Here is a 22,306-nt window from a genome sequence, read left to right on the forward strand (position 1 = left end):
GCAACAGTCCCTCTGTTGTTCTAGGGTTAGTGTTGGGGAGAGGTTCACATCCTCCAGAGACCCATCATTTTTCTGGGCAGACAGGAGGTCAGGAAGAGGATCAATCTCCTCCTCCACCCCATTATCTCTTGCTAAGTGTATGGTCAGCTCAGACCTCTCAAAGTGAGGTTTGAGGCAGTTCACATGTAGGACCCTCAAAGGGTTCCTGGGCGTCTGCAAGTCCACCAGATAGGTGACATTACTCTTGTGCTCCATCACCTCAAAAGGCCCAGTTCACTTGTCCTGGAGAGCATAAGGCTCCCCTGGGGCCATTACCCACACTGTCTGGCGAGGCTGAAACTCAACCAGAGTGGCATTCTGGTCATACCATAGTTTCATGTCCCCCTGGCTTGCTTCCAGGTTCTCCTGAGTGAGTTTCCTGAAGTGAGCAGTCTGGTTTCTGAAGGCCAGGACATAGCTAAATACATCCTGGGGGGGTCTTAGTGGGAGCCTTCTCCCAACCCTTCTTGACCAGACTTGGATGTCCTCTCACAGGGTGCCCACATAGTAGCTCAAAGGGGCTAATACCAAGTCCCTTCTGTGATACCTTCCTGTAAGCAAAGAGAAGGCATGGCAAGAGGGCTTCCCGCTTATGCCTCATGGGTTCTGACAGGCCCATTATCATGCCTTTCAGGATACGGTCGAATCTCTCAAACAACCTGTTTCTTTGGGGTGGTAAGGGGTGGTGAACTTGTAGGTCACCCCACACTCCTTCCACAGAGACTTCATATAGGTAGATATGAAGTTGGTATCGAGGTCAGATACCACCTCCTTGGGGACCCCCATGTGGGCAAAACCCCACATCAGTGCCCGGCCCGCCACAGTGCGGTCATTGACCTCAGAGAGATGAGTACTGGGTGGGAAGGTCCACCAAGAATAGGATAAATCTGTTGCCCATGGCTGTCTTGGGATCCAGAGGCCCCACGATGTTGATTCCCACCCACTCAATAGGGATGCTCCCGACAGGAAAAGGTTGGAGGGGAGCCTTACATTTCCCCTCACTCTTATCACTTGTCTGACATGTCTGGCAAGACCTACAATGTGCATCAGAGTGCCTACACATTTGCAGCCAGTAAAAGTGGGTGGCAATCCTATCAAAAGGTTTGCCCTGCCCCAAATGTCCTGCCAAAGGCACATCGTGAACCAGACCCAGTAGGAAGGTTCTGAAGCACCCAGGTACCACCAGCATACGGGCTGCCCCAGGCTGAGCAACCTTAGGCTCACTATAGAGGAGGCCATCCTCCCAGTAAATCCAGTGTGATCCAGACTCCTTGCCAGCCACCTGGTTTGCAGCCTGCTGCCGCAGACTCTCAAGAGAAGGGCATGTCCTCTGCACCTTTCAGAATTCCTCCCTGGTGGGACCCCGTTCCTGCTGCCAGTGGGTCAGCTCAGGTCCATCTCCCAGTTCAGTCACATGTTCCCCTGTAGGCTCTGGGGTGTCCGTCTCAGGTTCAGCCTCCTCCCAGACCATGGGAACTTCTGGGATGGATTTCCAGTACCCCCTGCCTCTTTTCTTTCCTGGCAGGTTCCTGATCCACTCTTTCAGGCTCCAGGCCTTCTCATCACCCTGACTGGCTGCATGCCCACTCAGGCAGACCCAACATCTCCAAGTGCCCCTGGTGTTCCACCTCACTCCAAGGGGAATCCTCCAGGTTGTTACCCAGTAGACAATCAACAGGCATGGTTGGACTCACAGCTACACTCAAAGAACCTGAGACCCCGCCCCACTCATTCAAAGGAAACCTGAGCCACCTTCAGCAGGCACTCAGAGTTGTGTACAGAAACTACTTGGTGAAGCACATTGGGGACCACCTGATCTTCAGACACTAGGTGACACCTCACAGTAGTCACACTGGCTCCAGTGTCTCTCAGAGTCTCCACCCTCTGTCCATTGATTGTCACTCCGCTCACTGGTCACCCACATCCTGCACTTCTTAGTGTTCTCAGACACGAGGGCCTTCAGGCCCATCTCACTGTACCCTAGTAAGACATCTCAGCTGGCTCCCATCCTTTTCCTGAAACCAACTCCTCCCCAAGCGCTACACTGGCCAAACCCTGTGACTGTGCAGACGTGGGTGCGGTGTCTGCTTGGGCCATATGGGGTTCCCCCCATGTGACCCTAATGATCATATACAAAGCACTGGCGGGGACCCTTCAATGCAGGCATCACTGTAGAGATCCATGGCTTCTTCTCATCTCTGCCAACAAGCCTTGGAACACCCAAAGCTCATAGTTAGCAGAAGATGGCACTGCCTGGAACCAGGAGGGACCTGGTGGCCTCTACCCAGGAGGGGGAGAGAGAGGGAGCTCACAGCAACTCAGAGAGCACTCAGAAGAGCAGGCAGCGCACACAGAAGTCCCACAGCATGGGGACAAAGAAGGTGCAAATGGAGGCCCACACAGCACGACACAAAGGGATCCGATGCCTCCGGAGAACCACTCAGAAAACTGTGCATCACATGATGGAGTGCTGGGGGCCTAATCAGTGCTGTGCATGAAGAACTTCTTGGAAGGTCGCACACAAGCCTTGGCAACTACAAGTCACGCAGTGCACGGGGGTACTGTTTTGCGTGGGGAGGCAAACCCTTACCCCCACCAAAGTTGGACAGCTGGACCTTGGGATTGTCAGGGTCACTTTAGTCCACCACTCATGTTGCAGGATCCACGCTCATCATCTGGAGAGGTGGCCCATGCCACGGTCATCGCTGCAGAGAGGCGCCTGCTGAAGCAGAGAAGTGACTCTGTCAGTCCTTCGGTTCTTCTGGTGCAAGCAGAAGACAGACAGTCCTCAGAGGATGCACAACCTAGAAACAGTTGCAGTTGCTGGCAGGAGCTGAAGATACAATGTTGCAGACGTCGTCTTGGCTTATTTGTTGCAGTTTGTAGAGTTCCTGGAGGGTTCAGCTGCAGTTCCGCCTGTAGAAGATGAAGTAAAGGATGCAGAGGATTCCTGCTGGAGTCTTGCAATCTGAATCTGAATAAACACCCAGAGGAGAGACCCTAAATAGCCCCCAAAGGGGGTTTGGTCACCTAACCAGGTAAGCACCTATCAGGGGAGCGCTTTGACTTCACCTGCTGGCACTGGCCACTCAGATGCTCCCAAAGTGATCCACCACCTGGGAATCCAAGATGGCAAAACCCAGGGACACTCTGGAGGAGCTCTGGGCACCACCCCTGGGGTGGTAATGGACAGGGGAGTGGTCACTCCCCTTTCCTTTGTCCAGTTTTGCACCAGAGCAGGGACTAGGGGTCCCTGAACTGGTGTAGACTGGATTATGCAAGGAGGGCACCATTTGTGCCCTTTAAAGCATTTCCAGAGGCTCTGGGAGGCTACCCCTCCCATGCCTGTAACACCTATTTCCAAAGGGAGAGGCTATAACATCCCTCTCCCAAAGAAAATCCTTTGTTCTGCCTTCCTGGGCATGAGCTGCTCAAGGAACGGGCAGAAACCTGTCTGTTAGGTGGCAGCAGCTGGGGCTGCCTGGAAAACCTCAGAAGGCTGATATGGCAGTACTGGGGGTCCACTGTGGAGCCCCCAGAGTGCATGGGATTGTACAACCAATACTAGAATCAGTTTTGGGGTACAATTCCCAAATGTTACACACCTTACATGGCCATATTTGGAGCTACCATTGTGAAGCTGAACATAGGTATTAACCTATGTCCAGTGCATGCGTAAAATGGCATTACCGCACTCACGAAGTCCAGGAAAATGGTCCTGGCCAATTTGGGATGAAATACTGGGTTACCAGTATGTAGTGACATATTTGGGAACAGAGAGAGCATAAGCCCTGGGGTCCTGGTTAGCAGGATCCCAGTGACACAGTCAAGCATACTGACAACAGCAGTGAAACTACTGACAAGTAGGCCGCAAACCATATGAAACTGGGTTCCTGGTTAGCAGGATCCCAGTGACACATTCAAAACACACTGACATCAGGCAGAAATTGGGGGTAACATGCCAAAAAGAGGGTACTTTCCTACACAACCCACCCACAAATGAGGGAAAATAAGGCTAATCTTTCCCAGATGAGTCTTCATTGTCTAAGTGGAAATATGTAGAGAGTCCATGTGCAATGGAGTGGTTACTCCTAGGTCTATGTTCCACTGTATGTCCATCCCCTGTAGGGAAATGGACCACCTCAACAACTTAGGATTTTCAACTTTTTAACCATAAGAGAGGTTTGTGGACTGTCTGAACTATGAAGTGAGTCCCAAATAAATATGGTCTTAGCTTCTTCAGGGCCCAGACCACAGCAAATGCCTCCCCTTCTATTGCCAATCAACGCTTTTCTCTAGGGGTCAACTTTCTACTAATAAAAGCAACAGGTTGATCCTGGCCCTCTGAATTTAGTTGTGATAACACTGCCCTAACCCCTACCTCAGAAGCATCTGTCTGGACAATAAATTGTTTAGAATAGTTTGGGCTTTTCAGGACAGGTGCAGTACACATAACCTGCTTAAGCTCCTCAAAAGCTTTTTGACAGCTGGCATAATACCTTCTTGGACATTTTCTTGGAAGTGAGGTCATTAAGAGGGGCAACAATGGAGCCATAATTCTTAATGAACCTCCTGGAGTACCCAGTGAGACCAAGAAAGGCTCTGACCTGGGTCTGAGTAGTAGGGAGACACCAGTCTAATGTAGTCTGGATGTTCCCCACCAACTAGGTGTCCCAGATAAACCACCTTCCCCTGCCCTATCTGGCACTTGAAGCCTTGATAGTGAGGCGTGCCTTTTGCAGGGCCTCCAAAACTTTACATAGGTGGACCAGGTGGTCATCCCAGGTAGAGCAGAATACAGCAATATCCCCTAGATATGCTGCACTGAAAGCTTCCAGACCTTGGAGGACTGTATTCACCAGCCTCTGTAAAGTTGCAGTTGCATTCTTCAAACCAAAGGGCATAACTGTAAATTGGTAATGTCCTCCAATGGTAGAGAATGCAGTTTTAGGTTTTACATCTTCTGATAGCTTGATCTGCCAATACCCGCAGTCAAGTCAAAAGTGCTTAGATACTTGGCAGATGCCAGTGTATCTATCAGTTCATCTGCCCTGAGTATAGGGTGAGCATCAGTCTTGGTGACTGTATTGAGCCCTCTGTAATCTACACAAAACCTAATTTACCAATCTGTGAATAAGGTTTGGGTACTAGCACCACTAGGCTGTCCCAGGGGCTATCTGAGTGCTCAATCACTCCTAAGTCCAACATTTACTGAACTTCTGATTTAATGCAGTCCCTGACATGGTCAGGCTGTCTATAAATCTTACTTTTGACAGGTAAACTGTCTTTGGTGTGTAGGGTGTGTTCACGCCAAGAGGTCTGACCAGGTGTCAGAGAAATCAGCTCTTGTGTAAGGCAGTATGCAAGGACAACTCCTTCCACTGAGCTATCAGCTGCAGTGTTGGAGAAGAGGTCAGGGAGAGGTTCAGTCTCTTCCTCCTGCCCCTCATCAGTGGCCATGAGTAAGGTTAAGTCTGCCCTATAATAGGAGGGTTTCAGGCAGTTCACATGAAGTACTCTTAGAGGACTTCTGGGAGTGCCTAGGTCCCATAAATAAGTGACCTCACCCTTTTTCTCCACTATCAGATGTGGGCCACTCCACTTGTCCTGGAGTGCTCTTGGTGCCACAGGCTCCAGTACCCACACCTTCTGTCCTAGGTGGTACTCAGTCAGGACAGCCTTATGGCCATGTCATTGTTTTTGCAATTCTTGGCTTGCCTGAAGGATTTTGGTGGCTTTTTTCATATACTCAGCCATTCTTGGTCTTAGGCCGAGTACATAATCCACAATGTCTTGTTTGGGGGGCTTCAAGGGTTGCTCCCACCCCTTCTTAACAAGTGCAAGTGGACTCCTAACAGGGTGACCAAAAAGGAGTACAAATGGGCTATAGCCCACTCCCTTCTGGGGAACCTCCCTGTAGGCAAAAAGGAGGCATGGCAATAGGACATCCCATCTCCTTCTGAGCTTTTCAGATAGTCCCATGATCATACTTGTGAGAGTTTTATTAAACCTCTCAACCTATCCACTTGTCTGAGGGTGGTAAGGTGTAGTGAATTTGTATGTTAGACCACATTCCTTCCACATTGCCTTCAAGTATGCAGACATGAGGTTACTACCCCTGTCTACTACCTCTTTAGGGAAACCCATCCTGGAAAATATTCCCAGTGAGGGCCTTTGCCTCTACAGGAGCTGTAATGTTCCTTAGAGGGATGGCTTCTGGATATCTAGTGGCATGGTCCACTACCACGAAGATACATCTAATGCCAGAAGAAGTAGGAGAGTCAAGGTGTAGGAGGCTGGTCTGGCTTGTAGTGGGTACCAGAGGTACTTACACCTTGTTCCAGGTCAAGTTATCCCTTATTAGTGTAGAAGAGGTGTTTCTAGCAGCTTAGACTGATAGAAGGTAGCTATGGCAAAGCAGCTTAGGCTGAACTAGGAGACATGCAAAGCTCCTACTATACCACTTATATCATATGGACAATATCATAAGAAAGCACAATACACAGAGGTACTAAAAATAAAGGTACATTATTTTTATGACAATATGCCAAAAGTATCTCAGTGAGTACCCTCAGTAAGAAGGTAAGTACTATACACAAGGTATATGTACAGAAACCAAAATTAGGTAAGTAAGAGCAAGAAAAGTAATGCAAACAGTGTAGAATTACAATAGATTGCAATAGGAGCACATAGGTATAGGGGCAACTCAAACAATATACTCCAAAAGTGGAATGCGAACCACCACGAATGGACCCCAGACCTATGTGAGCTTGTAGATGGTCGCTGGGACTGTGAGGGTTAGAAAAATACCCCACCCCAAGACCCTGAAACGTAGGAGTAAAGTACACCTACTACCCCCAGAGAGCACAGAAGTCGTGATAGGGGGATTCTGCAGGAAGAACAAACACCAGCAGTGTACTGACAACGGTTTTCCAGATCTGAGTACCTGTAAGACAAGGGGACCAAGTCCAATAGTCGCGACGGTGTCCAGGGGGAGCAGGAGCCCAGGAAACCCCAGCTGAAGGTGCAAGGAAGCTGCCACCGGTTGGAAGAAGCTTGGAGTTCTGCAAGAAAGAAGAGGTCTAGGAACTTCTCCTTTGGAAGACAGATGTCCCATGTTGCGATGAAGCTTGCAGAGGTGTTCCCACGCAGAAAGACTGCAAACAAACCTTGCTAGCTGCAAGGGTTGCAGTAGAGGTTTTTGGGTACTGCTGAGGACCAGGAAGGACCAGAATGTCACCTTTTGTTGGAGGAGACAGAGGGGGTGCTCAGCAACTCAGAGAGCCCTCACAGAAGCAGGCAGCACCTGCAGAAGTACCCCAACAGGCACTTGGAAAAAGAGTGAACTGGAGTCCATGTGAAGCTACAAAAGGGGGTCCCACGATGTCAGAGGACAACTCAGAAGGTTGTGCACTGCAGGACGGAGTGCTGGGGACCCAGGCTAGGATGTGCACAAAGGAAATCCTGGAAGAGTGGACAGGAGCCGGAGCAGCTGCAAATCACGCGGTACACAGCTTTGCAGTCTACCGTGGGGAGGCAAGGACTTACCTCCACCAAACTTGAACTGAAGAGTCACTGGACTGTGGGAGTGACTTGGACAGAGTTGCTGTGTTCCAGGGACCACGCTCCTCGAGATGAGAGGGGACCCAGAGGACCAGTGATGCAGTCTTTTGGTGCCTGCGTTAGCAGGGGGAAGATTCTGTCGACCCACTGGAGATTTCTTCGGAGCTTCTGGTGCAGGGTGTAGGCAGGCTACCCCCAGAGCATGCACCACCAGGAAACAGTCGAGAAAGCCGGCAGGATTAGGCGCTACAATGTTGCTGGTAGTTGTCTTGCTACTTTGTTGCGGTTTTGCAGGCGTCCTGGAGCAGTCAGCGGTCGATCCTTGGTAGAAGGTGAAGAGGGAGATGCAGAGGAACTCTGGTGAGCTCTTGCATTCGTTATCTGGAGAAATCCCCAAAGCAGAGACCCTAAATAGCCAGAAAAGGAGGTTTGGCTACCAAGGAAGGAGGATTGGCTACCAAGAGAGGTAAGAACCTATCAGAAGGAGTCTCTGACGTCACCTGCTGGCACTGGCCACTCAGAGCAGTCCAGTGTGCCCCCAACACCTCTGTTCCCAAGATGGCAGAGGCATGGGACACACTGGAGGAGCTCTGGGCACCTCCCCTTGGAGCTTCTAGTCGGGGAGTTGTCACTCCCCTTTCCTTTGAGCAGTTTCGCGCCAGAGCAGGGCTGGGGGATCCCTGAACCAGTGTAGACCGGCTTATGCAGAGATGGGCACCATCTGTGCCCATCAAAGCATTTCCAGAGGCTGGGGGAGGCTACTCCTGCCCAGCCCTTCACACCTATTTCCAAAGGGAGAGGGTGCAGCACCCTCTCTCAGAGGAAACCCTTTGTTCTGTCTTCCTGGGCCAAGGCTGCCTGGACCCCAGGAGGGCAGAAACCTGTCTGAGGGGTTGGCAGCAGCAGCAGCAGTGGAGACACCGGAAAGGCAGTTTGGCAGTACCCGGGTTCTGTGCTAGAGACCCGGGGGATCATGGAATTGTACCACGTTATTTCACAGCCATTTTTCACTGCACTTAAGTAACTTAGTCACCTATATGTCTAACCTTCACCTGGTGAAGGTTGGGTGCAAAGTTACTTAGTGTGTGGGCACCCTGGCACTAGCCAAGGTGCCCCCACATCATTCAGAGCAAATTCCCCGGACTTTGTGAGTGGGGACACTATTACACGTGTGCACTACACATAGGTCACTACCTATGTGTAGCGTCACAATGGTAACTCCGAACATGGCCATGTAACATGTCTAGGATCATGGAATTGAAACTCCAATACCATTCTGGTATTGGTGTGACAATTCCATGATTCCCGAGTCTCTAGCACAGAACCCGGGTACTGCCAAACTGCCTTTCCGGGGTTTCCACTGCAGCTGCTGCCAACCCCTCAGACAGGTTTCTGCCCCCCGGCGGTCTGGGCAGTCCAGTCCCAGGAAGGCAGAACAAAGGATTTCCTCTGAGAGAAGGTGTAACACCCTCTCCCTTTGGAAATAGGTGTGAAGGGCTGGGGAGGAGTAGCCTCCCCGAGCCTCTGGAAATGCTTTGATGGGCACAGATGGTGCCCATCTCTGCATAAACCAGTCTACACCGGTTCAGGGATCTACCAGCCCTGCTCTGGCATGAAACTGGACAATGGGAAGGGGAGTGACCACTCCCCTGACCTGCACCTCCCAGGGGAGGTGCCCAGAGCTCCTCCAGTGTGTCCCAGACCTCTGCCATCTTAGATTCACAAGACGGAGCACAATGGACTGCTCTGAGTGGCCAGTGCCAGCAGGTGACATCAGAGACCCCTCCTGATAGGTGCTTACCTCTTTCAGTAGCCAAGCCTCCTTTCTTAGTAGCCAAACCTCCTTTTCTGGCTATTTAGGGTCTCTCCTCTGGGCTATTCCTTAGACAACGAATGCAAGAGCTCACCAGAGTTCCTCTGCACTTCTCTCTTTGACTTCTGCCAAGGATCGACTGCTGACTGGTCCAGGACACCTACAAAACCGCAACAAAGTAGCAAGAAGAATATCAGCAACATTGTAGCGCCTCATCCTGCCGGCTTTCTTGACTGTTTCCTGGTGGTGCATGCTCTGAGGGCTGTCTGCCTTCACCCTGCACTGGAAGCCAAGAAGAAATCTCCCGTGGGTTGACGGAATCTTCTCCCTGCCAAGGCATGCAACAAACCTCTGCATCACCGGTCCTCTGGTTCCCCTCTCATCTTGACGAGCGTGGTCCCTGGAACACAGGAGCTGGGTCCAAGTGTCTTTGGCAGTCCAGTGGCCCTTCTGTCCAAATTTGGTGGAGGTAAGTCCTTGCCTCCTCACGTCAGACAGTAATCCTGTGTACTGCATGAACTGCAGCTGCTAGGGCTTCTGTGCACTCTTGCAAGACTTCCTTCATGCACAGCCTAGCCCAGGTCCCCAGCACTCCGTCCTGCATTGGCAAACTCGCTGAGCTGGACTCCGACTTCGTGGGACTCCCTTTTGTTGTGCTGAGTTGACCACCATCCTCAGATCTTCTGAGTGCCTGTTCAGGTACTTCTCCGGGTGCTGCCTGCTTCTGTATGGGCTCTCTGTGTTGCTGAGCACCCCCTCTGTCTCCCCCTCCAAGGGGTGACCTCCTGGTCCTTCCTGGGCCCGGGCAGCATCCACTATCTTTAGCCTTGACTCTTGCAGCTAGCAAGGCTTGTTTGCAGTCTTTCTGCATGAAAATAACTCTGAATCCTCCAGCACGCCGTGGGACATCTTCTGACGAAAGGAGAAGTTCCTGGCACCTTTCATTGTTGCAGAATCTTCAGCTTCTTCCACCCAGAAGCAGCCCTTTTGCGCCTTCATCCGGGGTTTAGTGGGTTCCTGCCCCCCCTGGACACTTGCGTGACTCTTGGACTTGGTCCCCTTCCCTTTCAGGTCCTCAGGTCCAGGAGTCCATCTTCAGTGCTTTGCAGTCAGTTGTTGCCTTTGCAGAATCCCCTATCTCGACTTTACTGTTTTTCTGGGGTAGTAGGGTAACTTTACTCCTACTTTTCTGGGTCTTGGGGTGGGATATCTTGGACACCCTTAGTGTGTTCTTACACTCCCAGCGACCCTCTACACACTACACTAGGCCTGGGGTCCATTTGTGGTTCACATTCCACTTTTGGAGTATATGGTTTGTGTTGCCCCTAGACCTTTTGTGTCCTATTGCATCCTATTGTATTCTACAGAGTTTGCACTACTTTTCTAACTGTTTACTTACATGATTTTGGTTTGTGTGTATATTTTGTGTATTTTACTTACCTTCTAAGGGAGTATATCCTCTGAGATTCTTTTGGCATATTGTCACTAAAATAAAGTACCTTTATTTTTAGTAACTCTGAGTATTGTGTTTCTTATGATATAGTGCTATATGATATAAGTGGTATAGTAGGAGCTTTGCATGTCTCCTAGTTCAGCCTAAGCTGCTAGAACACTGCTAATCTACTAATAAGGGATAAATGGACCTGGCACAAGATGTAAGTACCATCAGGTACCCACTATAAGCCAGGCCAGCCTCCTACAGCCAGCCCCCTTTGTGTCACTGTCTGGAGAGAGGTGCGAGCAACCCAACTGTCCAACTAACCCGGACAGGGAATCCACAAAATGGTTCAAACAAGAAAATGCTCACTTTCGAAAAGTGGCATTTTCAAACACTATCTTAAAATCAACGTTAGCAAAAGATGTATTTTTCAATTGTGAGTTCAGAGGTCCCAAACTCCAGTTGGCTATCTGCTACCAAAGGGAACCTACGCTTTAATCATGTTTAAAGGCAGTCCCCAGGTTAACCTATGAGAGAGATAGGCCTTGCAACAGTGAAAACCGAATTTGGCAGTACTTCACTGTCAGGACATATAAAACACAATAGTATATGTCCCACCTTAACCATACACTGCAGCCTGCCCAGGTGGCTACCTAGGGCCTACCTTAGGGGTGTCTTACATGTAGGAAAATGGAAGGGTTAGGCCTGGCAAGTGGGTACACTTGCCAAGTCGAATTTACAGTTTAAAACTGCACACACAGGCACTGCAGTGGCAAGTCTGAGACATGATTACAGTGCTACTTATATAGGTGGCACAATCAGTGCTGCAGTCCCACTAGTAGCATTTGATTTACAGGTCCTGTGCACCTCTAGTGCATTTTACTAGGGACTTACTAGTAAATCAAATACGCCAATCATGGATAAACCAATTAATAGCACAATTTACACAGAAAGCAGATGCACTTTAGCACTGGTTAGCAGTGGTAAAGTGCCCACAGTTCAAAAGCCAACAAAACAGGTCAGGAAAGATAGGAGGAAGGAGGCAAAAAGTTTGGGGATGACCCTGTAAAAAGGGCCAGGTCCAGCAGGTACTTAAAAGGAAATTCTTCTTAGGGTTCTTCCCTACCTCTAAGCTTCTCTCCGTGCAAAGCCCCCTTAGAACTTTGAAAGTCAGGTTCCCATAGGGAGTTCCCATGACTCCAGGGGGGACCTCCGAGGAAGACATGGTGTAGTGATCTTAGAGAAAAGTGAAAGGAAATTAAAAAAAATGCTTTACCTAACTCTTAGTCGTTTTAGAAAGAAAGTGAAAAGACTAGGGGCCAGATGTATAAAAAAGTTTTGCACTCGCAAACGGTGCGAATCTGTAAATTCGGCTGTTAGCGAGTGCAAAACAGTGGTCTGCGATGCATGACATGCATTCGCAGACCACAAATAAGAAATCGCTAAAATTGCAATTTTTTGCGTTGCGACCTGGAAATTGCGAGTCGCAATTTGCGATTCGCAAATTCCAGGTCGCAAGGCTATGCTGGAAAAAATCACAAATTGCGATTTTTCCAATAATGGCATTTTGCAATTGCAAAATACCATGATATGAAACCAGGTGGTAACCTGGTGCAAAATTTAAAAATGCAGTAAAACTGCATTTTTAAATTGAACATGTAAAGCACACATGCCCTTTTGGCATGTGTGTACCTTACATGTTGATAAAAATTATTATGGGGTGCAGGAGAGGGGGCCTTAGGCCCCCAGCACCCCGGCCTTTTGCATTTCCAAAATTGCAATTTCTGGTTCAGAAGTCGCAATTTTGGAAATGCAAAAAATTTGTTTAGCTATAGGTATAGAGTACACTTTACTGTGGAAAGCACCGGTGACGGAGTGATAAGGCAATTGCAAGTACTTATCCCACTGCTGCACCACCAATGTAGGAGGCTGGCCTGGCTTGTAGTGGATGTCTATGGGTAGTTGTAGCAGAGCAGCCAAGGCTCAACTAGGAGACATGCAAAGCTCTTGCAGTACCACTGTAATCACACAGTACTCACACACATGAAAGAAATACTCTGTGTTACAAAAATAAAGGTACTTTATTTTTAATGACACAATGCCAAAAATACCTTAGAGACTATTCTCCCTTAGGAGGTAAGTAATATACACAGTATATACACTAGAATACAGAAATAGCTGTAAAAACAGAAAACAGTGCAAATAGTGAAAATCACAATAGGATGCAAAGTGCATAGGGGAAACACAAACCATATACTAAAATAGTGGAAGGCGAAAGTCGGTTTCCCACCTAGGCAAGTGCAGTGTGTAGAGGGCTGCTAGTAGTGTAAGAAAACACCAAAGGTAAGTAATAGAATCCACCCCTTAGCCCAGGAAAACAGGAGTAAGTCACAGTAAGTTTCCTAAAGCAAACAAGAATTTGTGATAGAAGATTATGCAAGACACCAACAATGGATTCCTGGACCTAAAGACCTGTGGAAGAAGGGGACCAAGTCCAAGAAGCACTGAAGAGTCCAGGGAGAACAGGAGCCCCAGCTAACCCGGATAAAGGTCTAAAAGGAGAATCACCGATGAGAAGACAAAGTCAGTTATGCGCGCAACCAAGAAGACAGATGCGGGTTCCTGGTTGGTGCAGAAGATGTCCCACACCAGATGGATGTTTTCAGTCTGGTTTGAGTAGCTGGATTCCTCCAACAAGCCTTGGCACATGCAGAGCTGGCTGTTAGAGGAAGAGGGCGCTGCCTGGGACCAGGAGGGACCTGGTGGTCTCTACCCAGGAGGGGAAGGCAGAGGGGGCTCTCAGCAACTCAGAGAGCCCTCAGAAGACCAGGCTGTGCACACAGGAGTCCCACAGCACTGGGACAAAGAAGGTGCAAATGGAGGCCTATGCAGCATGACACACAGGGATTCCATACCGTTGGAGAACTACTCAGGAAGCTGTGCATCACAGGATGGAGTGCTGGGGGCCTAAGCTGTGCTGTGCATGAGTAACTTCTTGGAAGACTGCACAAAAGCCTTGGCAACTGTAAGTTACGCGGTGCACGGGGGAACTGTCTTGCATGGGAAGACAAGCCCCTACCGCCACCAAAGTTGGACAGCTGGACCTTGGGACTGTCGGGATAACTTTAGTCAACCACCCGTGTTGCTGGATCCATTCTTGTCATCTGGAGAAGGGACCCACGACACCGGTTGTCACTGCAGAGAGGTGCCTGCTGAAGCAGGGAAGTGACTCCATCACTCCACAGTAGATTCCTTCGGTTCTTCTGGTGCAGGCTGAAGACAAACAGTCCATGGAGGATGCAGACCTAGAAACAGTTACAGTTGCTGGCAGGAGCTGAAGGTACAATGTTGCAGAAGTTGTCTTGGCTTCTTTGTTGCAGTTTGTAGAGTTCCTGGAGGGTTCAGCTGCGGTTCCATCGGAACAAGATGAAGTAAAGGATGCACTGGGTTCCTGTTGGAGTCTTGCAATACAATTCTGAAGAAACACCCAGTTGAGAGACCCTAAATAGCCCTAAAAGAGAGGGATTGGTCACCTAACCAGGTAAGCACCTATCAGGGGAGGGCCCTGATGTCAACTGCTGGCACTGGCCACTCAGATCCTCCCAGAGTGCCCCACAACCTGGGAATCCAAGATTGCAAAACACAGGAACACTTTCGAGGAGCTCAGGGCACCACCCCTAGGGTGGTGAAGGACAGGGGAGTGGTCACTCCCCTCTAGGGCACCATCTGTGCCTTTCAAAGCATTTCCAGAGGCTCTGGGAGGCTACCCTTCCCATGCTTGCAACACCTATTTCCAAAGAGAGAGAGTGTAACACCCCTCTCCCAAAGGAAATCTTTTGTTCTGCCTTCCTGGGCTTGAGCTACTCAAGCAACAAGAGGGCAGAAACCTGTCTGTGAGGTGGCAGCAGCTGGGGCTGCCTGGAAAACCTCAGAAGGCTGGTATGGCAGTACTGGAGGTCCACTCTGGAGCCCCGAGAGTGCATGGGATTGTACAGTCAATTCTAGAATCAGTATTGGGGTACAATTCGCAGATGTTATACACCTTACATGGCCATATTCGGAGTTACCATTGTGAAGCTGGACATAGATATTGACCTATGTCCAGTGCACGCGTAAAAAGGCATCCCCGGATTTGTGTCCCTGCATTCACAAAGTCTGGGAAAATTGTCCTGGATGACGTGGGGGCACTTCTGCTAGTGCAGGGGTGACCTCACACACAGGTACATTGCACCCAGCCTTCAGGGTTGGAAGGTCTGACATATAGGTGACTTATAAGTGTTGTGTAAATGACTGTGAAATGGTGTATGCACAGGACTTTGCATGGGCTCCCTATGGATGGCAAAAGTAATGCAGCAGCCCATAGGGATCCCCTGGAACTCTAATGCCCTAGTACCATATACTAGGGACTTATAAGGGGGCACCAGTATGCCAATGTGGGGTGAAATACTGTGTTACCAGTATGTAGTGACAAATCTGGCTAGCAGGATCCCACTGACACAGTAAAAACACACTGACATTAGGCAGAAAGTGGGGGTAACATGACAAAAAGAGGGTACTTTCCTACAGCTTGCTGTCAATTAGGTGCTGGCACAGCTCTGGAAAACAAAGACTATACAAGTGTTCCCATGCAATAAAGTTGTGCCCCCCTAAGTTAAACACATTCTAACCAAGTTTGAGAATTCCCCTTCTTGGAAGACCTAAACTTTTCCTTGTCCTGCTCTGGAGTGAGACCATATCTAGTGAGTAGGGCGTCCTTCATGACAGAGTAGGTGAGCCCCTGAGGATCGCTAGGGCTGTCAAGGCATCCCTCCACACTACCTCAAAGTGTTCCTCAAGCCTGCCCCCCAGTGTACCCCAGGGACCATGTTCATGTGAAGAGCTGACTCATACCCCTTGCACCACAAGTATATGTCATCTTCTCTCTAATAATCTTTCACTATATCTTTGGGAATGTGCACCCTCATCTCAGATTGCACTGTGGTACTGGTGCCACCATCTGTGCTGGACCTGCCATTCAGATCCAGCTCCATCAAGCTCAGCTCATGAGCTAACAACAATTTTCTCACCTCCATGGCCAGTTCTATTTTCTTTGCTTCTGTTTCCGTATCCATTTTAGCCACTTTCAGCTTGGCTTCCCAAGCTCCAAATGATGCTTGTCTGTCCTTCAGCTCCTTTGCAGACAGACCCTTAGAAGAAAAACTACTGCCTGCCCTGGAGGCTCTCCCTCCAGGCAGGTCAGGGTTATCCAACAAAACATCATGGATGCTCTATCCATCCTCATCCAGAACAATATTTTCCTGTGTGCTACTCAGCTTCTTTTGCTGACGACCAGGCCCTCAGTGCCTTTTGAAGCTCCTCCTTACTAGTGGAGCTTTTGATTGGACATTTGAACTCCTTGCAAAACTCCTTGCGCTAGGCTACTGTGTAATCCTCCAGCTTCTACAGCTCAGCACCACATTTGTAGCAACTGCTGATGGCTCTCCAGACTGAGAAATGTTTGTGGATAAGGCTCAACAAAGGTGCAAAGTTTCTGAAGGCAGTACAAATCCAAGAAGGGAAATGGTATGCAATAAAACAATAGTGTACACAAATCACTGTATGTCAAGTACAAATACAAGTCCTATCCCACCCGCTGATCACTAATGTTAGAACTGGGATCTCTAGTTGGCAGTCATTTTACACTCTGTCCAAGTAGGGACCCTCCCTCTAGTCAGGGTAAGTGAGTCACACACCTATTATAACCCCTGCTCACCCCCTTGGTAGCTTGGTTTGAGCAGTCAGGCTTATCCCAGAGGCAATGTGTACAGTATTTGTACACACATACACAGTAAGACAGTGAAAATGCCACAAAAGTACTCAACACCAGTTAAAAAATTAGCCAATATTTATCTTAGTAAAAGAAGACAAAAATGACAAAAGCCCACCATACGCAAGTAAAGACATGAATTTTCAAAGAATAAATCTCAATATGGCTTTTATGAACACAAAAGCTCCAATTTGGTGTTAGCACGGTATCTTGACAGAGTTGTTCCCAACAGTCTGATGCCCCACGCGAGGTAGTGGGGCGCTGATTCACGGAGTCACACGGACCCCAGGTACAAAACCTTAAAACGATGCAGAGTTAAAGACGTATTCTCGGAGGCGAGGCGTCGAAGGAGATGGTGCGGCATCAGTTCTGTGCAGCAGGAACCGACGCCGGTTCCTAAGGGAGATGAGGCATCTGTTACTTGTGGAGGCAACAGAGGTGAGGTGGAGACGGTCGGTGAGGCGTCGGTTCCTTGAGACCCAGCAGGGTCGATGAATCCAGTGGTCAGGATGCAGTCATGTGATGTCACAGTATCGCGCTCATAGGGGCCACGTGGAGTTGGATGTCACGGACGTTAGTGACACGACACTAAGGATTCACAATGTCACAGGACTTTTGAGGCTCTGCGGTGGCGTCGGGCCTGCTGCATTGAGCAAGGTCGTTGCACTTCAGCAGAGACCACAGCTTCGGGATGCAGGCACTGGCGCAGAGTTGTGCAGCAGCACCAGTTCTGGAGTCGGAGTGCCTGGTTCTTCTTTATTTTAGGCCAACTTTCACTCCCTAGTGCCCAGGAACTGGATGGGCACCACTTTACAAGTCAGGGTCCTTAGCAAGAGTACCCAGATGCTGACAGGTGAAGTCTTTGCTGTCCCTGAGACTTCTTAACAGGAGGCAAGCTCAGTCCAAGCCCTTGAAGAAACTTCACAAGCAGGATTCACAGCAAAGTCCAGTCTTTGGCACCTCTAAAGCAGAAACAGCAACTGCAGGCCAACCCAGCAAAGAACACACAGCAAACGGGCAGTACTCCTACTCACAGCTCTTCAGCTCTTCTCCTTTCAGAGGTTTCTCTTGATCCAGAAGTGGTCTTAAAGTCTGGGGTTTTGGGTCCACTACTTATAATCATTTCTGCCTTTGAAGTAGGCAAACTTCAAAAGAAAGTCTCTGTTGGTCACAAGGTCCTACCTTGCCCAGGCCTGGCTCCAGACACACTCCAGGGGGTTGGAGAATAGATTGTGTGAGTACAGGCTCAGCCCTGTCAGATGCAGGTGTCAGCACCAATCTCCCGCTCTAGCCCAGGGAGACCCATTACGATATGAGGGACACACCTCATCTCCCTTTGTGTCACTGACTAGAGGGAATTCACAAACAGCCCAACTGTCAGTCTGACCCTGACGTGGATTTCATAGGCAGGCAGAGGCACAGAATGGTTGCGCTAGAAAATTCCCACTTTCTAAAAGTGGCATTTTCAAACTGACAATCTGAAAAACAACTGTACCAAATTACGTATTTTTACATTTTGAGTTCAAAGACTCCAAATTTCAAATCTCCATCTGCTCCCAATGGGAAACTACACTTGAAAGATACTTGAAGGCAATCCCCATGTTAACCTATGGGAGTGATAGGCCTTGCAATAGTGAAAAACAAATCTGCCAGTATTTCACTATCAGGACATGTAAAGCACGCCAGTATATGTTCTACCATCAAAATACACTGCACCCTGACCATGGGGCTGCCTTGGGCCTACCTTAAGGGTGCCTTACATATACAAGAAGGAAAGGTTTGAGCATGGCAGGGTGGGTACACTTGCCAGGTAGAATTGGCAGTTTAAAACTGCACACACAGACACTGCAGTGGCAGGTCAGAGACATGTTTACAAGGCTACTCATGTGGGTGGCACAATCAGTACTGCAGGCCTACTAGTACCATTTGATGTACAGACCCTGGCACCTCTGGTGCACTTTACTAGGGGCTAGACTTTGTAAATCAAATACGCCAATCATGGAAAAGCCAATAACCAATATATTTCAGATAGAGAGCACTTGCACTTTAGTACTTGTCATCAGTGGTAAAATGCCCAGAGTACCAAATCCAGAAAAATCGAAGTCCTGCACACAGTCAAAATTACAGGAAGCAGAGGCAAAAAGACAGGGGAAACCACGCCAAGGATGCCAGGTCTAACAGTCTGCATGAGCAGATATGCCCCTACTGTGTCTTTACTAAACCCTAATACATAGTTAGTGTACAGGGAAGCCGTAGTATGTACATGTGCTGGACACTGGTCATTATGAGTACCCCAGCCACACGATGGACTCTCTGAATACTAGGTTGTTCGATATCAAACTACTCAGAGTAATAAACCCACACTGATTCTAGTGTTGGATTTATTAAAACTTGTACCTAGAAGGCACCTTAAAGGTGCCTCCCTCAAAACTTACCAACCCTGACATGGTTGCTGAACTTGTTTTTTCCAGCCTGCCACCACCAGACACAGATCTGGACTCCTGGGGTGAGTGCCTCCGCTCTCAGGAGCCAGAACACATGCCTTTCTTGGGTGGAGCTGTTACACCTCCAGATCCAGTGAAGTCCATTTCACTGACCGGCCGCTGGCCACACACTGCAGCAGCCAGACCAAATTTCACCAAATAGACCCATAGAACAAACTCTGCCAGTGTCTAAGCTTGGTGGCACTGTGACCTCCAGTGACATAAAAGTGCTATATCTCGGGGTACTGGACCCCCAACATCGGACCACCAGAAGAAAAGTCCACTCTTGACTCTCTGAGGACCAGAAGCAAACACTAGATGAGGACTTAGGAGCACCCAAGAACCATCCCACAGAGTGGCACTGCTAACCTGCAATCCACCCTCAAAATGACCTGCACATGGTTCCAAAGGCTCCTTTACCCACGGCCCCTGGCTGACCTATCTGCACTGCACCCGGCCTCCCGGTTCCCTGTATTGGAAAACCAGCTGTGCTCTAGGGGGCCCCAAACCCTTGCAACCTCTAAACTCCAAGGGGACCCACCAGACTTACCTTTTAGTCTTCCTGTGCAGTGTATTTCCAAGTGGTACCTTGCTCCATTTTGCACCAGCTCCAAGATTTTCAGCCTCTGCTCCTGCTTGAACTGGAGCCGCCAAACTTCTCTGGCTGTCCCACAGAACTTCTCAATGATATCGACCTAAAAACAGAACCTGACACTTGTGAGCACATTGCCTGATTTTATATGGATTTTTAAAGTTTTCTCCCATTGATTCCTATGGTGCGTAATTACTCACAAAAAGTCTATATTTAAAAAAATATTAACTTAAAAAGTACTTACCAGATTTTGATGATTTTGGTCTTTAAAATTGTATACAAATCTAAAGTATTTTTGTAAATTGGTCTTGAGTTATTCTTTTGAGAGTGTGTCCACATTTATTGATACTGTGAGGGCAACAAATAGTTAGCTCTTCTCCAAGATTAGCATAACTGCTCGATCAACCTACCACTAAAAAGAGAGCATTATTTTTTAATAGTTTTAATACTTTTGAACACCAAAGTGGGGTTGCTGGGACTCTCTGCCCAGTGCACGTCATTTTTGTGCTCTATATAGAGAGCCAGTGTCCTACACACCAGTTACCATTCACAAGGTCCTGTTCATTTCTTTAGGCACAATGTGATTAATTGCCTTATTTAGAGTTTGGGGGACTTGTTACTCCACCACAAATGTGACAGATATCCCACCCGCCGTATTACAGTGTCCATAGGATATAATGGAATCATAATACAGCAAACTGGATACCTGTCACATTTGTGATGGAGTAGCCCCAACCGCCACATTCTAAATCAACCCTAAGTGATTTGACCAGGACCACAGGATGGTGAGCCAAATCTGAACTCAAACCTAGCTATCCAGTTCCAAAGTCAGCAACTCTGGTCATAATGCCACATTCTATCTTTCTGAAGAATGAGGTCCGTAATGATCTTTTGCCATGATACATGTTTCATAAGATTACCCAGTACAGTATGTTCTAGGCATTTCAGTCACACTGTTAAGCCACTTAGGGGCCAGCAGTCCAGGAGACAGGCTAACTGCTTAAATCCCCTATCTCCCCTTACTGCCCTCTTCCTTTTTCAATTCCTGCTGTTTTTCACGTAACCGTTTCCCTTCTCCTAACCTCCCAACTCTACCAGTTAACCCTGTGCTATGCCTGTCCTCTCTCCTCCTTCTCCACCACACGCCGCTGTTTTTTCTTACCCACGCCAAAAATGGTGGCTCTAATCTTGCAAGGTACATAAGGGCCCATTAAAAATAATGGTGAGCTCCCTTTTAATGCCTGCTCTGTGTAGGCATTGAAAATAGCTGCTATAAATGGTGTTGTGTAATCTCATAGAGCCCAATGCGCCATTTTTGTGATCCGCTAACGGGGGAACGCCCCCTTGCGTGCATTGTGCCTGGCACAGGCATAATGTGGCCCAAGGGGTAACAACGTGGCACAATACTTGCATTGCCCAACTTTGTAAATCTTGCGCTGCAAATTTGGACTTGTTGAGCCACATTAGCGTCATAAAAAATGACGCTAATGTGGCACAAGGAGGCGCTAGGCCTTCTCCAATCTGAGCCTAAATGAGCTGATGTCCGAGCGATTGTATCCCTAATCTTGCGACTTCTTAGTCAGAACTTTTGCCCAGCCCTGTAACTTCTCAGTCTGGGCTTTACAGCCAGGATCCTAACTCAAACACTTCTGTCCTAAATTACACATTGTTTGTCCACTGGAACTTGTTCATATTAGCCTAATTCACACTTGATTAGGTGCACAGCATCCATCAAGCCCCAGAAAATCCTAACTCTTTTTAACCTGTACATATAATGTTGATAGTCCGGTGTAACATGGCACATTGTTTGTGTTGAAATAGTAAGGTGCCACATTGTGCAGCAAATTATAATACTGTACAGGTCTCTTTCTAAGATCCTGTACTCCACACCAAAGTTGCACTTAAAATACATGGCACTGAGATCCTTGTATGGGCTTAGAAATTGCTGTGGCGTGTATGTATGAGGTACAATCAGTAATCAATTTGGCACAAAATCCTTCTGAAGATGGTCTGACTCATGAGTCCCAGGATACCCTCCTGAGTGATAGTATGCCCTACCAATCTGCATAGCATAACATAACATGGACATGCGTGTATCAAATGCAGGCGCTGTAGCTATCAACAGTGATGCAGGTGCTGTGCTGCCAGGGCCCAGGTTTGAGGGACCCTCTGTAGCTAAATTATATGTGGTTTGTCATACCAATCGGAGGTTGAGTCACTATTTTCCTTGTTAGCATTAAGGCCATGATACCCTTCATATGCCACTGAGCAACAAGACAGACCAAGCTGAAACACAGAAGTCGAGAAAGAACAAAGAAAGGAGGCAGGTCAAAGAGCCAGGAGTGAGACCAAGAGTAGAGAAAAGAATAACTAACCTGAAAGAGGAAAGCAGATGAAACACAAGGTGGGAGACAACAGCTCTACAAAAACAAAGTCCCAACCCATGATACTCTTTACTACGTACATCTTGTGAATATGAATGATTGAGGTACTTACCATACATTTTAACTTAAATAGTCTATTTTATAGGGTGTCAGCTGTGCAGCTTCCGTCTTGTGTTACTTACTCTCCT

At 48.4% G+C, this 22,306-nt stretch overlaps 1 protein-coding gene across 1 annotated transcript in view; it reads left to right on the forward strand.

The window, feature by feature from the left end:
- LOC138296694 (adhesion G protein-coupled receptor F5-like) overlaps positions 1 to 22,306 on the forward strand; it is a 1,174,222-nt gene that overhangs the window by 766,583 nt on the left and 385,333 nt on the right. The gene's annotated exons all lie outside the window — the stretch shown is intronic.

Source organism: Pleurodeles waltl, chromosome 5 (assembly GCF_031143425.1).
Source record: "Pleurodeles waltl isolate 20211129_DDA chromosome 5, aPleWal1.hap1.20221129, whole genome shotgun sequence".
Lineage (NCBI taxonomy): Eukaryota > Metazoa > Chordata > Amphibia > Caudata > Salamandridae > Pleurodeles > Pleurodeles waltl.